The 13581-nt window shown below is 36.6% G+C and overlaps 1 pseudogene; it reads right to left on the bottom strand.

The window, feature by feature from the left end:
• Positions 1 to 773: 773 nt before the first annotated feature.
• LOC149575823 (potassium transporter 26-like) lies at positions 774 to 12537 on the bottom strand (annotated as a pseudogene).
• Between the last annotated feature and the right edge of the window lie 1044 nt (positions 12538 to 13581).

Below are 13581 nucleotides of genomic sequence, written 5' to 3'. Positions count from 1 at the left end.
CCAAAACTGGCCAGGCTCTAATACCACTTGTAAGGAAGCAAAGGTGCGCGGAATCGCTTCCTATGCTAATCTTTGAGAGGACGATTATGCAAATCAAAGTAACTATTGCAAAGATCTCAAGAAATGCATAATAACATAATCAAAATAACAAAGAACACACAACACAATGATTACCGTGGGGAAACCCTTCCGGGAGAAAAACCCCACCCTCCAAAACTTGTACAATGTATTATCAAACCAAAATGATTACAATACACTTGCAATGCAAGTTCTTACAGGAGCGCATCACCACAACTCGAACTTGGAGAGACTCCTTCTAGCACCAATCTTGCAAACTAAACTCAATTACACAAACACCTCCCCAAGCCCTTCTTTTATAGTGATTTTACAACCTAGAAACCACTTATGGTTTTACAAAACCATGGGCAAAACTACCATGCCACATGTTACCCATTTTTGACATTTACATTTCCAATATGGAAAAACAACCAGGTTAAAATAGTAATCCCGTCCACAATTTTGTCTCTTAGTCTAAACCCCCATAAAAGTCACAAAATGAGTCATCAAGGCTCTAAAAATGACCTACCTATATTCTACTATGGACAAGACTCATTTTAACAACTCACTAACCATTTTCCAATGCATAAACAAGTGGAAAACTTCCACAAACAAATTTTGGAATTTTCCAAGAAAGGATTGCAAGGTTGAGACACATGTTTCTCAACAATAGAGGCGCTCGTCGCTATGGGACCTTGTTATTTTGGATCTAGCCATTAAATTTCATACAACACTCTAATTTGTAGGAGCTGAGCAGGTGGAACCTGTAAGGAGGACATTGCTGACCTGCAATTGTTGTGTAGCAAAGTATAAAGCTTATCAATCACAAATCTTTTAAAGACACCTGCCTCCTTATTTGTTTTCAGTATGGCTTTTCCTGTCACAAACACACTTCTAACACTCTTTGCTTGATCTAATTGTTGTACTTCCTCACATGCATAGTAGTTATTTTCTGTCATTGAATTTCTCATCTCCTTTTGAACAATATCTAAACCATTTATACCTTGATTCCCAAAGCTACACTCCTCTTCTCTTGTTTTGATATATTCCTTTATGTTATCAATAAGGTGATTCATAAATTCTGGTCCTTCCAAGTTTGGGACATCCAAGTAGCCATATTGAACAAGGCATCTATATACACCCTTTGGCCCAAGTCTCCCAACAAGAAATCTCTCTTCTGACAATACACTCTTCACTGGAATCATCCTAATGGTAAGAAAAATGACTACTTCATGAAGAGAACCCACCGTATCCACATAGTGCTTGAAATTTGGTGGTAAACCATAGAAAAGATCTATACACATTACACAAATCCCTGGGACTCTACACCCCACATTGGAAACCAATCCTTGAAGATCCTATGGGTGTAATTTCTTCTCCATTGCATATTTATACTTCTTGTTACTTCCATAGTTCCAAGAGAGCATAATGGTTAGGAAGAATCCTGATATTACAATGGGTACCCAACCTCCCTTGCGCACTTTGTTTAATACAGCTGAAAGATAAGCACCTTCTATTGCACTGAAAACTATGAAGAAGGGTAGTATGAGTAATATGTGCAAGTTCTAGACTACTAGCATTACTAAGGACACTAAACATGTTGTAATGAGCATCACAGTAATCACAGCAACACCTGCACCACAAAAGCACAAATAAATGTTCAAATTCCAAATTACTAAAATCAGAAAAAATTGAATATAAATGCATTTTTCTACACAATATTTATAGACATTAAATTTTCACAGTTCACGTTAAATCTGTTGTTGTTTCGGAATTTAACCATATAAGATTCTTTACATTCTTTACATTAACATTTCAGATCACATTCCATAATTAATTTGCTCCTTTAGTTTTCAGATCACATTCCATAATCAATTTCCTCTTTCAACTTTCAGCTCTCATTTTACATTATGAGGATCCTAAACAACATTAATACAAATAAATCTCACACAATTGAATGCTATTCTGGATGCAACTGTGTGAGATTCTATTACACTAATACATTTCATTTTCTCTTCAGCCCTCATTTTACATTGAGATGATGGTTCATGATGGAGTGTGATCCTAAACAACATTAATGCAAATAAATCTTACACAATTGAATGCTGAATTTATTGCTGTGAGAAATATTAAAATTTAAATTTAAACCTTTGAAATATTTCACTCGACACCCTAAAATTGCTCGGCACTTGAAGGTGCCGAGTGCCAGTTTTACTCGGCACTTGATGGTGCCGAGTGACAGATTGCTCGGCATGTGAAGGTGCCGAGTGCTAGTTTGCTCGGCACTTGCTCGGCAACAATAGATGCCGAGTGAGCTCGGCTCCAACAGAAAAAATAAAAACTTAATGCAATTTTAACGTGAATGCTTTCACCATTAAAAACCAAAGAGCCATAGCTTTAACCTTTCAAATAAATTATTCAAATGCAATGAATAGAAGAGGAAGAAGAATGGATTCGAGTATGCCCAATTTCTTGTATTCAACTGAGATTAAAAACATTACAAATCTGGGAGCATTCGGCTTCAACTAGAAAACCCTAAATTTACGCTAAAGCTGGAACAACTTTAATAACTTTAAAACTTTAAACTTGCAGCTCTAATGGCTGCATACAATAATGCTTGGAGCAATCACTGCATCAACAAAACGAATCCAATAACCACAAACTTACAGTATGAACAGAGGAAGAATCACGTGCAGCTGCAGGCACTAACTTCTTTCCTTCTTCTTCACTGCTCTTCTCTGCAACTTCTAATTTGATCTGCTTGATCTGCTCTTCTTCTGTTTTATGAATGTTAAAACATTCCTTTTATCATATTCTTCCTTTCCCTCTCAATGTTCAAATTTCAAATTCTCACCTACCAAAATGAATGCCTGTCGTCCATGAATGCCTGACAGGGTAGATGGGTGTGGGGCTCGAGGACAAGCCACAAACGTTGACGTTAATTTCCAACACTCCTCCTTTGTCCTGAGATCCACAAACAAGAATCACTACTGATCCAAATCAACTACACGAAGACTCTGTCTTAGGTGCACAAAAGTTCCAATGCCTAATGGCTTGGTAAAAATGTTTGCTAGTTGCTGCTCTGACTTACAGAAATTCATTTTGATATCCCCATTCTCCACCAACTCTCTGATGAAGTGATATCTGATTTCAATGTGTTTGCTTCTCCCATGGAAGACTGGATTCTTGGATAATGCAATAGATGAGATGTTGTCACAATAAATTGTGGTTCCATCTCTTTGCCTTTCATTCAAATCTGTCAAGATCCTTCTTAGCCAAATTGCTTGATATGTTGCTGCATTTGCTGCTATGTATTCAGCCTCTACTGTAGATTGAGCAACAATAGGTTGCTTCTTGGATGCCCATGAAATTGCACCTAATCCCATATGAAACATGTATCTGAAAGTGCTCTTCCTATCATCTATACTTCCAGCCCCATCACTATCAGTATAACCAATCAACTTGAATTCATTTGATGCAGTATACAAAATTCCAAATCCCTTGGTACCTTTCACATACCTTAGGATCCTTTTTCCCGCTTGCCAATGGGAATCCCTTGGGGTTTCCATAAATCTAGAAATCAGACTTACTGCATGCATTAGGTCTGGCCGAGTTGCTGTCAAATACATTAGACTTCCAAACATACTATTTTATAGTGTTGGATCCACTCTCTTGCTAGAATCTTCCTTGCTCAACTTCAGACCTATTGCTGTTGGTGTGGGGGTTGCCTTACTGTTCTGCATTTTGAATCTCTCCAAGATCTGACCTGCATACTTTTCTTGAGAGATGAAGATGCCATTATGCATTTGTTTTACTTCTATGCCTAGAAAGTATTTCAAGAGACCCAGGTCTGTCATTTCAAATTCACTTTTCATGGCCTCTTTAAACTCACCGATTTTAGCCTTATCATTATCGGTAAAAATTAAATCATCTACATACAAGACAACAATCAATACATTACCATATGTTGCCTTGATGTAAAGAGTGGGCTCACCATTGCTTTTGCTAAAGCCATTGCTCATCAAATATGAGTCAATCCTACTATACCATGCCCTTGGAGCTTGCTTGAGCCCATAAAGAGCTTTCTTCAATCTATATACTTTGTTCTCTTCACCTGCAACTTCATAACCAGGTGGCTGCTCCACATACACTTCTTCTTTCAATACACCATTTAGGAAGGCAGACTTCACATCCATTTGAAATACCTTCCACTTGTGTTGAGCTGCAATTGCTGTGACAGCACGCACGGTTTCCATTCTTGCAACAGGGGCATAGGTTTCATCATAATCTCTTCCATACTATTGTTTGTAGCCCTTGACTACCAGCCTTGCCTTATGCCTATCAATCTTGCCTTCAGCATTGCATTTGGTCTTATAGACCCATTTTACTCCAATCACTTGCTTCTTGGGAGGCAATTCAGTTAGTTCCCATGTCTCATTCTTTTCTATAGCATCTATTTCCTCATCCATGGCATTACACCATTTCTTCTCCTTAATAGCTTCCCCAAAATATATTGGATCACTATGAGAAAATAATGCAAAATTAACACTCTCATCATAATCTTCATACCTTTCATCTTGGTATATCTCCCTAAGACTCTTGGTCTTTCTTGGTAACAGGGAGGAGAGTGTGGGATTAGAATCTTCATTGCTGTTGCTTTGCCGACTAACTCAATCTTCACTGGTACTCGGCACTGACACTCGATCATGCTTAGAGGAGCTTGGCACTGTCTGAATCTGCTTGCCTTTTCCTCTATTTGCTCCTTCTTCTTACTGTTCATCAGCATCCTCTTCACTCATAATTGGCACTTTACTAGAAGTGCTCGGTGACTCGTCAGTTGAGCCATACCAAGACTGATTTTCAAGAAATTCCACATCTCTTGAAAGCATCATCTTGTTGTTCAATGGATCATACAATCTATATGCCTTTGATTCTGGGTTGTGCCCTATGAAAATGCATTTCACCCCTTTGTCATCAAATTTGTTCCTTTGCTCTTTAGGCACATGTGCATATGCTACACATCCAAACACCCTTAGGTGCTCAACTGTCCATCTTATTCGTGACCATGCTTCCATTGGAATTCTGTCACGGACTACATTTGTAGGACACCTATTAATTAGGTAAACTGCTATTGCCACAGCCTCTCCCCAAAATTCAGTTGGGAGACCTTTCTCTTTCATCATGCTCCTTGCCATTTCAACAATGGTCCTGTTCTTTCTTTCAGCCACTCCATTCTGATGTGGTGTATAGCTGGCTGTGAGCTCTTTCTTTATGTCATGTTTCCTACAAAAATTTTTAAAAGAATTGGAGGTATGCTCCCCTCCTCTATCTGATCTTAGGACCTTGATATAGTGTCCACATTCTCTTTTAGCTTGGGCTTTAAATTCTACAAATTTATCAAATGCTTCAAATTTATTTTTTAAGAAATACACCCATGTCCTACGACTAAAATCATCAATAAATGTCATAAAATATGTACTCTTCCCAATGGAAGTAACTTGCATAGGACCGACTAGGTCAGTATGCACTAATTCTAATGGATATCTAGCCCTCCTAGAATTTTTAGAATTAAAGAGAAGCCTATGTTGCTTACCCAAAATACAAGCCTCACACTTGTCACAAGAATTTCTTACATGTGGCAAACCTTCTACCATTCTTTTATTTGACAATAAATTTAAACCAACATAGCCAAGATGACCATACCTGAGGTGCCATAGCCATGAGGGGTCTTCAATCACACTCCTTAGAGCTGATTGTGTGGGAGGTGTAGCACAAACTTGAGATAAGAAACATGTCTCAATCCTCAAGGGAAACATTCTATTCTTTGTCATTTGAACTGCTGCAAGTAGGTTCTTGCTCCCATCCTTTTCTTGAATGACACACATGTCATTCTCCATCAACACTTTGTATCCATTTTGAATAAGCCAACCAATGCTCATCAAATTGTGCGTCATACCAGGGGTGAAATACACATTTTGTATTTCCTTTTTCTCACCTTTCTTGGTGCGGACCATAATAGATCCTTTGCCCACAATTGGTAGGGTTCCATTATTACCCATCTTAATTTCTGATTTGAAACTCTTGTCAATGAATGAAAACAAGGTTTCATTACCACTCATGTGGTTGCTACATCCACTGTCAAGGTACCAAACCTCAAGGCTTCCTTCTTCACCAACATTACACATGATGAAGGCAGTGTTTTCACTTCCCATATTCACATCAGCCACATTTGCTTGTCCTGACTGATCTTTCTGCTTCTTCCAGCATTCATTTGCATAATGCCCATATTTATGACAGTAGTAGCATTCTACATTACTCTTATTTGAGTTGTAGTTTTTCTTACCTCCTCTTGAAGTATTTTGTGAGCTACTTGCTCCATCTGCTCTTCCTGAGCTTTCTGCTGCAGCATTTCTTTGTCCTCCATTTCCCCGGCCTCTGCCTCTGGAGTTCCTGCCTGAGCCTTTTCTTCCTCTCCCCCTTCCTCTTGGATTTGACTGAGCCTTGAATGCTTGCTCTTGGGAAGATGAAGAAATAGATCTATTGATCCTGTGCTCATGGGTTTGAAGTGTACCCATCAACTCATCCATTGTCAAAACAGTGAGGTCTTTTGCCTCTTCTATGGTCATGACCAAGTTGTCATATTTATGAGGTAAACTCATCAATATCTTTTCCACTATCCTTTGCTCTTGATAGTCTTCTCCATTTGACTTCAGTTGGTTAATCACATTGGAGGTCCTTGAACTGAAGTCTGCAATTGATTCATTTTCCTTCATCTGAAGGTTCTCAAACTCCCTCCTTATATTCTGTAGCTTTACAGTTCGAACTTTATCAGTCCCCTTGAAGTTCGTCTCAAGGATATCCCATGCTTCTTTTGCATAATTTGCTGCTGCAATCTTTGGGAAAACTGTCTCTGTCATTGCTGCCTCAATCAAACTCAATGCCTTAGCATCCCTCCTCCTTGACTCTTTCAAATGAGTCTTCTGTGCATTTGTGAGGGCAGCATACTGAGTTGGATCAGTCACATCATTGAATCCATTAACCACAAACTCCCACAAATCATTTGCAACCATAATGGTCTTCATCTTCTTTGCAAATGTTTCATAATTCTATCTATTAAATAATGGTGGTTGCTGCCATATCTTTCCTGCATCTCCTGCCATGTCAAATATCCCAAGAAAACAAAATGCCCTAACTCACTGTGGATGTGGGGCCTCAAGGCTCTGATACCATGTGAGAAATATTAAAATTTGAATTTAAACCTTTGAAATATTTCACTCGGCACCCTAAAATTGCTCGGCACCTGAAGGTGCCGAGTGCCAGTTTTACTCGGCACTTGATGGTGCTGAGTGACAGATTGCTCGGCACGAGAAGGTGTCGAGTGCCAGTTTGCTCAGCACTTGCTCGGCAACAATAGATGCCGAGTGAGCTCGGCTCCAACAGAAAAAATAAAAACTTAATGCAATTTTAATGTGAATGCTTTCACCATTAAAAACCAAAGAGCCATAGCTTTAACCTTTCAAATAAATTATTCAAATGCAATGAATAGAAGAGGAAGAAGAATATATTCGAGTATGTCTGATTTCTTGTATTCAAATGAGATTAAAAACATTACAAATCTGGGAGCATTCGGCTTCAACCAGAAAACCCTAAATTTACCCTAAAGTTGGAACAACTTTAATAACTTTAAAACTTTAAAGTTGCAGCTCTAATGGCTGCATACAATAATGCCTGGAGCAATCACTGCATCAATAGGATGAATCCAATAACCATGAACTTACAATATGAACAGAGGAAGAATCACGTGCAGCTGCAAGCACTAACTTCTTTCCTTCTTCTTCACTGCTCTTCTCTGCAACTTCTAATCTGATCTGCTTGATCTGCTCTTCTTCTGTTTTATGAATGTTAAAACATTCATTTTATCATGTTCTTCCTTTCCCTCTCAACGTTCAAATTTCAAATTCTTTCCTACCAAAATGAATGCCTGCCGTCCATGAATGCCTGCGGTGACCTGACAGGGTAGATGGGTGTGGGGCTCGAGGACAAGCCACAAAGGTTGACGTTAATTTCCAACAATTGCTGTTCTGAATTCAACTGCGTGAGATTTTATTACACTTCTGAATTCAACTGTGTGAGATTCTATTACACTGATAAATTTCATTTTCTCTTCAACCCTCATTTTACATTGTGATGATGGTTCATGATGGAGTGCGACTCGAAACAACATTAATGCAAATAAAACTCACACAATAGAGTGCTGAATTTATTGCTGTTCTGGATGCAATTGCACTAATGTATCGGATCACATGACCAATTTTCTTTTTCTTTTCAGCTCTCATTTTACATCATGATAATCAACCAGAATGTAATCCAAAATATTAATGCAAAAGAATCTGGCACAATTATATACAGAAACAACAATAAATTTTGCACAATACTTGATCCTTTCATTATTTTAATGGGTCAGCGAACTATGATTGATAGTTAAATGCTATAATCAGATGCATAGAACCTTATCCCCAAGGTAAGGATCTTGGATATTCTTACCGTAGGCGTTGCCAATAGAAGAACCAGCTCGGAAACCCAAAAGAACAGCAAGGCAGAGAAACATTAGTATATAGTTGATCTCTGGGGAGTAGATCCGACCCTCTTTTGTTTGTGAGGTTTCAACAATCTTCACCCGCGGGAAGCAACTGAGTGCCATGGATTGTTTTATGATTGAGAAGGTTGCTGAAATTAGTGCCTGACTAGCAACTATGGCTGCTGAAGTAGCAAGAACAAACATTGGCCAATATACAAGTTTTGGTAATGAATTGTAGAATGTACGACTTATATTATCTGGGTTCTTAATCAAATAAGCTGCTTGCCCTGAATATGTTAACACCATAGCAGGGTAGACAATAGTAGAGAAAGCAATCTGCAATGCCAAACCCCGATTTTGTCATCTAAACAGAAACCAAATAGTAAATTGAAACTTTAATAATTTGATCTTCTCAAATTAGTGGAACCTGAATAGAAGGCCTACTGAAGTGCCCCAGATCAGCAAACATAGCCTCGGAACCTGATTTGAATATAGAAACAACAGATTTCTTTTAGCCTCTCTTTGCAATTGTTTCAATCAATTTTATCAGATTCTACAATCTATTTGAAATGTAAATTTGTAAATTTTTGTTTCTGAAATGTAAATTTGTAAATTTTTATTTCTGAATTTGATTGTGTATGATTTTTAGTATCAAGATTTGGAAAAATATGATGATAGAATGCAAGAATGAAATAGTGAAATATGAAAAATAACTATTTCATTCTTACATTCTCTCATGATCAGAAATGTACTGATCCAAAATATTGATACTGAAAAACACACAAGCAAATTCAGAAACAAATGTATAAATTCTGTGAAAGAAGTTTCGGATTTATTGAGCTAAAAACTTTGCCAAGAGTATATTAAATGAAAATCAGGCTCAAACCTGTTATTGCCAAGACGGTTCCTCCAAGGAACACCCATCCATGCTTTCCATTTTTTTCAAAGAAATGGACTATGTAATAAGGGCTGACTGCCTTGAATACTGGCGGGTAATATTTAATAATGTTGTATGCTCCAATAATGGCGTTGCTCATGAACCAGACAATTGTTATAGGGGAGAAAAGAAAACTAACTTTACTAGTACCAAATCTTTGAAGAAGAAAGAGTAGCAGAAGAATGGCAGCTGACACACCCACAACAGCACCTGCGTTGAATTTTGCATTTATGATGAGAAATATTTGTAACCAGTGTACTATTCTAGTTCCATTTCCGGCGAAACTATGAAATGCAATTAATGTACATGTATACATTGTTTTTTTTTTAAATATTACCATCGGATAGACTAGAATTCTGTGCTCGAATCCCTTGGACAGCTGACAGCACTGGTAAAAATATATATAAAAAGGAAAGCTTAGGACCAAATTAGTCAACCCATGTAACAGATCGAAATCTTTCATAACAAATTGAATTGAATGCAAGGAAATAAGTCATAAGAAGCCTAGAAGTTGTTGAAGTAATAATTTCTCTAAGGATAAGTATGTCAGCAGTCAGACTAAATCTGATTCAGAAATATGATAAAGTTGGCCAAATCTCTTCACCTTCGACCGATTGACTCAGATTTGATTTCAAAATCTAATCTTGATCTTTATCCTCACGTCAGTACCTTGTCCACCAACAGCAGGAAAATAAACACCCCTGTAGATTTATATCTTAGCTTTTGTATCTCTCTACACAGATAGCAGATATCTAGAATAAACACCCTGCAGTGCAGAGTTTAGCATTTTTAACAGTTTTCTTAAATGAATTCTATGGGAAGATACCTAGTAGCCTACTGCATTTTTAACAGTTTTCTTAAATGAATTCTATGGGAAGATACCTAGTAGCCATCTGGATTGTAAGGTTACTTTTAAAAAGTTTCAAAAATTGATAATACATGTATTAGTAGTCGATAATACATGTATTAATAGTCAATCATTTTCATTTTTAACTTTCTTAATTGTTGATTGGTTCATTTGTACTAAAAAGCACTGCTTTTTTTGGTGAAGGGCTATTGGGAAAGTGGATATCCAATCAGTTTTTTTAAATGACACCTTTTGACCACTTCACACTCCACGGCCTCGGCCTCTACAGAGAGATTCTTAAATGCACAAACACTGAAACCGTAGCTTTAAGCTCATGAGTCATAATACCCAAACACTGAAACCTTAACTTTAAGCTCACCAATCATCTCCAGAATTACACCGAATTTTTTTGACATAATTCGATTTATGATTTAAGAGATCTAAGTATATAAAGTTGGTCTAGACAGCTTCCGTGTCTGTGTGTCTCTTCCCCTACTGTTGCAGCAGTGCTCTCAAACTGTTTAAAATAAAATTTATTTATCTGAATACAGTCTGCTTTGTTTTTTTCTTTTCTTTTTCTAAATAAGTAGTTGACAAAAAGAACTCACTGTTTTCTAGGTTTTTTAATGATTAATTGCCTCATTTAAGTATTAGTAACAGTAAGCGGCCCCATGAAATGATAATTTTGGTGAACCCTCTGTTTTTTTCCAAAGAATAAAATCAAATGACGTTGAAGATAATAAGAGTTGAAAGAATTGATTTAAAACCTGAAATTGCAGGAGTGAGTGCTCCATCACCAATCACCATGCAAGTGCCGAACATCACAACAATAAGAAGGATTCGGTGTGCCATTTCACTCTTCTCAAGCATTTCCCTTATCTTGTAGTTGATATTTCTCAAACTGTTTTGCTTGCCGAAGTATTTCAAGTTTGAATCTGATGCTAAGCGATGAAATCGATTGCCGGCTTGCCGACCCACATTTACATGTTGACATAACAATGAATACAGAGCAAATGTACCCCCTGAACAAAACCAGGTTAAATAATTGGAATTGCGGTCATTAAAAGAAAGAACTTCACCTTTTGTGAATACCATCATCCAAATATATAAGAATATATTTAGCGATAATAGATTTCTGATGTTATATTCATGCTTTTGAGTAAGATCGTAAGATTGTGTAAGTTTATCAGCACTAATGCTTCTTTTGGATCATATCCATCACATCTTTTTTTAACTTATTCTATCATGATCCGAAACACTGATACTAATAAAATTACACACAATCTTATCCAATCTAAAACAAAGTGTGAACCAGAAGCATGAATAGAAGACATATTGCTTACCTTCTCCGTGGTCATCTGCTCTGATAACAATTAAGATATACTTGATTAGGCCTATGAGTGTTACAGACCAATATATGATGCTAAGATATCCCAATATATCTACTTCTCCTGGATTTGGAATATCAAGAGAAGCAAAAGTATAAAGGGGAGAAGTTCCAACATCTCCATATATAATTCCAAGAGTTTCATACGCGAGCCACAAAGTTCCCCACTTTCCAACATCCTGCATTCACCATGTCCCACAAAAACAAATACATTTCATTATCACTTCTACAGTGTTATTGACCAGGTCTCAAAAAGGAAAAACTTAAAAACCTTTGATATAGACAAGAAATACTTGATATATATGTTTTGGTGGAATCACAAGTTTAAGAATAATTGATATGTATGTTTCATTAACTAATGTGTGAAGAGAAGCGATTCAGTTCCTTCTGAAGTTCTCCATTGATATTACTCAAGTTATTTATTTACTCATAGAACCATATAGATCCATATTCAGACTGCCTGATATCATAAACTATTTAGGAAAAATAATTTCTTTTTCTCCTATGTTCCAAAGCAGGGGAAGAGGCCGAACATAAAATCATCTACATAAGCTGATCACCTTTGGCTTAGGAAGACTGAACAAATAAGACTGTGAAATTGTTCTTTCTGGAACAACTGAAATCTTTGGCACTTCACTATTCCTATCATTTTCATCACCTTCACCTTCACCGGCTTTCACAATTTTGGCCACCTCTATTTTGTGATCATTTTGGACCTCTGGACCATCCATCTCTGTAATCAGGATTTATACCCAAATACTCACTTGTTTTTAAGAAAGCACTAATTGAATCTGCATCAAAAAAACATCACAACAATCATCTTTTCTATAATACATTTTATGGAAAACAGTCTAATAATTTATCATATATTCTGCTTTTGAAAACAATGGAAAACTGTGAACTTCAAGAGTTCTATTTTAAAAAAAACCAACCTTTTGTATCAACGAAGTCTTCTGTAATTATGCCACTGTTAGATTGAAGCCAAGCCAGAAAATAGAGGGTTAAATATTGTTTTATATCGTCAAAACAATGGAAACCGAATACGGGGGAGTCACGGAGGTGAAGCGATGCATAGAGCATTTAAGTTAAAGAATAATAACCTGAGTACTTATTATCAATTTTCTGACTTAATTTTTGTAAAATTCTGGCTGTTGTTTCCATTTGGAATATTGAAGAGTCATTTTTGTCTCTGCCTCTTATTAAATGTAATTTTAATTTATGAAGGATAATATTTATTTTTTTTAGATAAATAAATAATGATTTAGTTTTAAAGATAAACTGATAGTGGGTGGTTTGATTTATTCAAACGACTCTCAATCTTTAGGGCAATTATTCCATGTGTCATTCAAATGACTTTGTTAATATGTGGCGCAATTATTCTATGTGTCAAAATGAGGATTTTTTTTTTTTTTTAACATCATTGTAAATTTTATGAATGTTTGAACAAGGGTTTGATTTATCTTGCATTGAAGAGGAGCTATCTTTCTAAGAATATCTTGTTGGCAATTTGACTAAGAGGTGAGTATGGAAATTGTCATTTATGGTAACATATCATGTATATTAAGTCAGGAAGTTATGAAGACAAAGTTTTGGTTTGCAGACTTCAAAAATTGTCTAAGTATTATAAATAATAGCTATCAACAAAGACACCTTTTTAGTTTACAAAGTTCACAGAGAGAAAATTCACACACACACACTTAAGGGAAGGTAGAATAGGGTATGTTGATCCCATATGTTAGAGCGCAAGTAATGATGAGTTGTATGGACAGAGATAT

This window comes from Cupressus sempervirens, chromosome 2, assembly GCF_028749045.1.
Source record: "Cupressus sempervirens isolate cs-2001-9-10 chromosome 2, ASM2874904v1, whole genome shotgun sequence".
NCBI classification, from domain to species: Eukaryota; Viridiplantae; Streptophyta; class Pinopsida; order Cupressales; family Cupressaceae; genus Cupressus; species Cupressus sempervirens.
The sequence above is the reverse complement of the archived record's forward strand: the minus strand, read 5'-3'. Positions and strand labels throughout refer to the sequence as shown.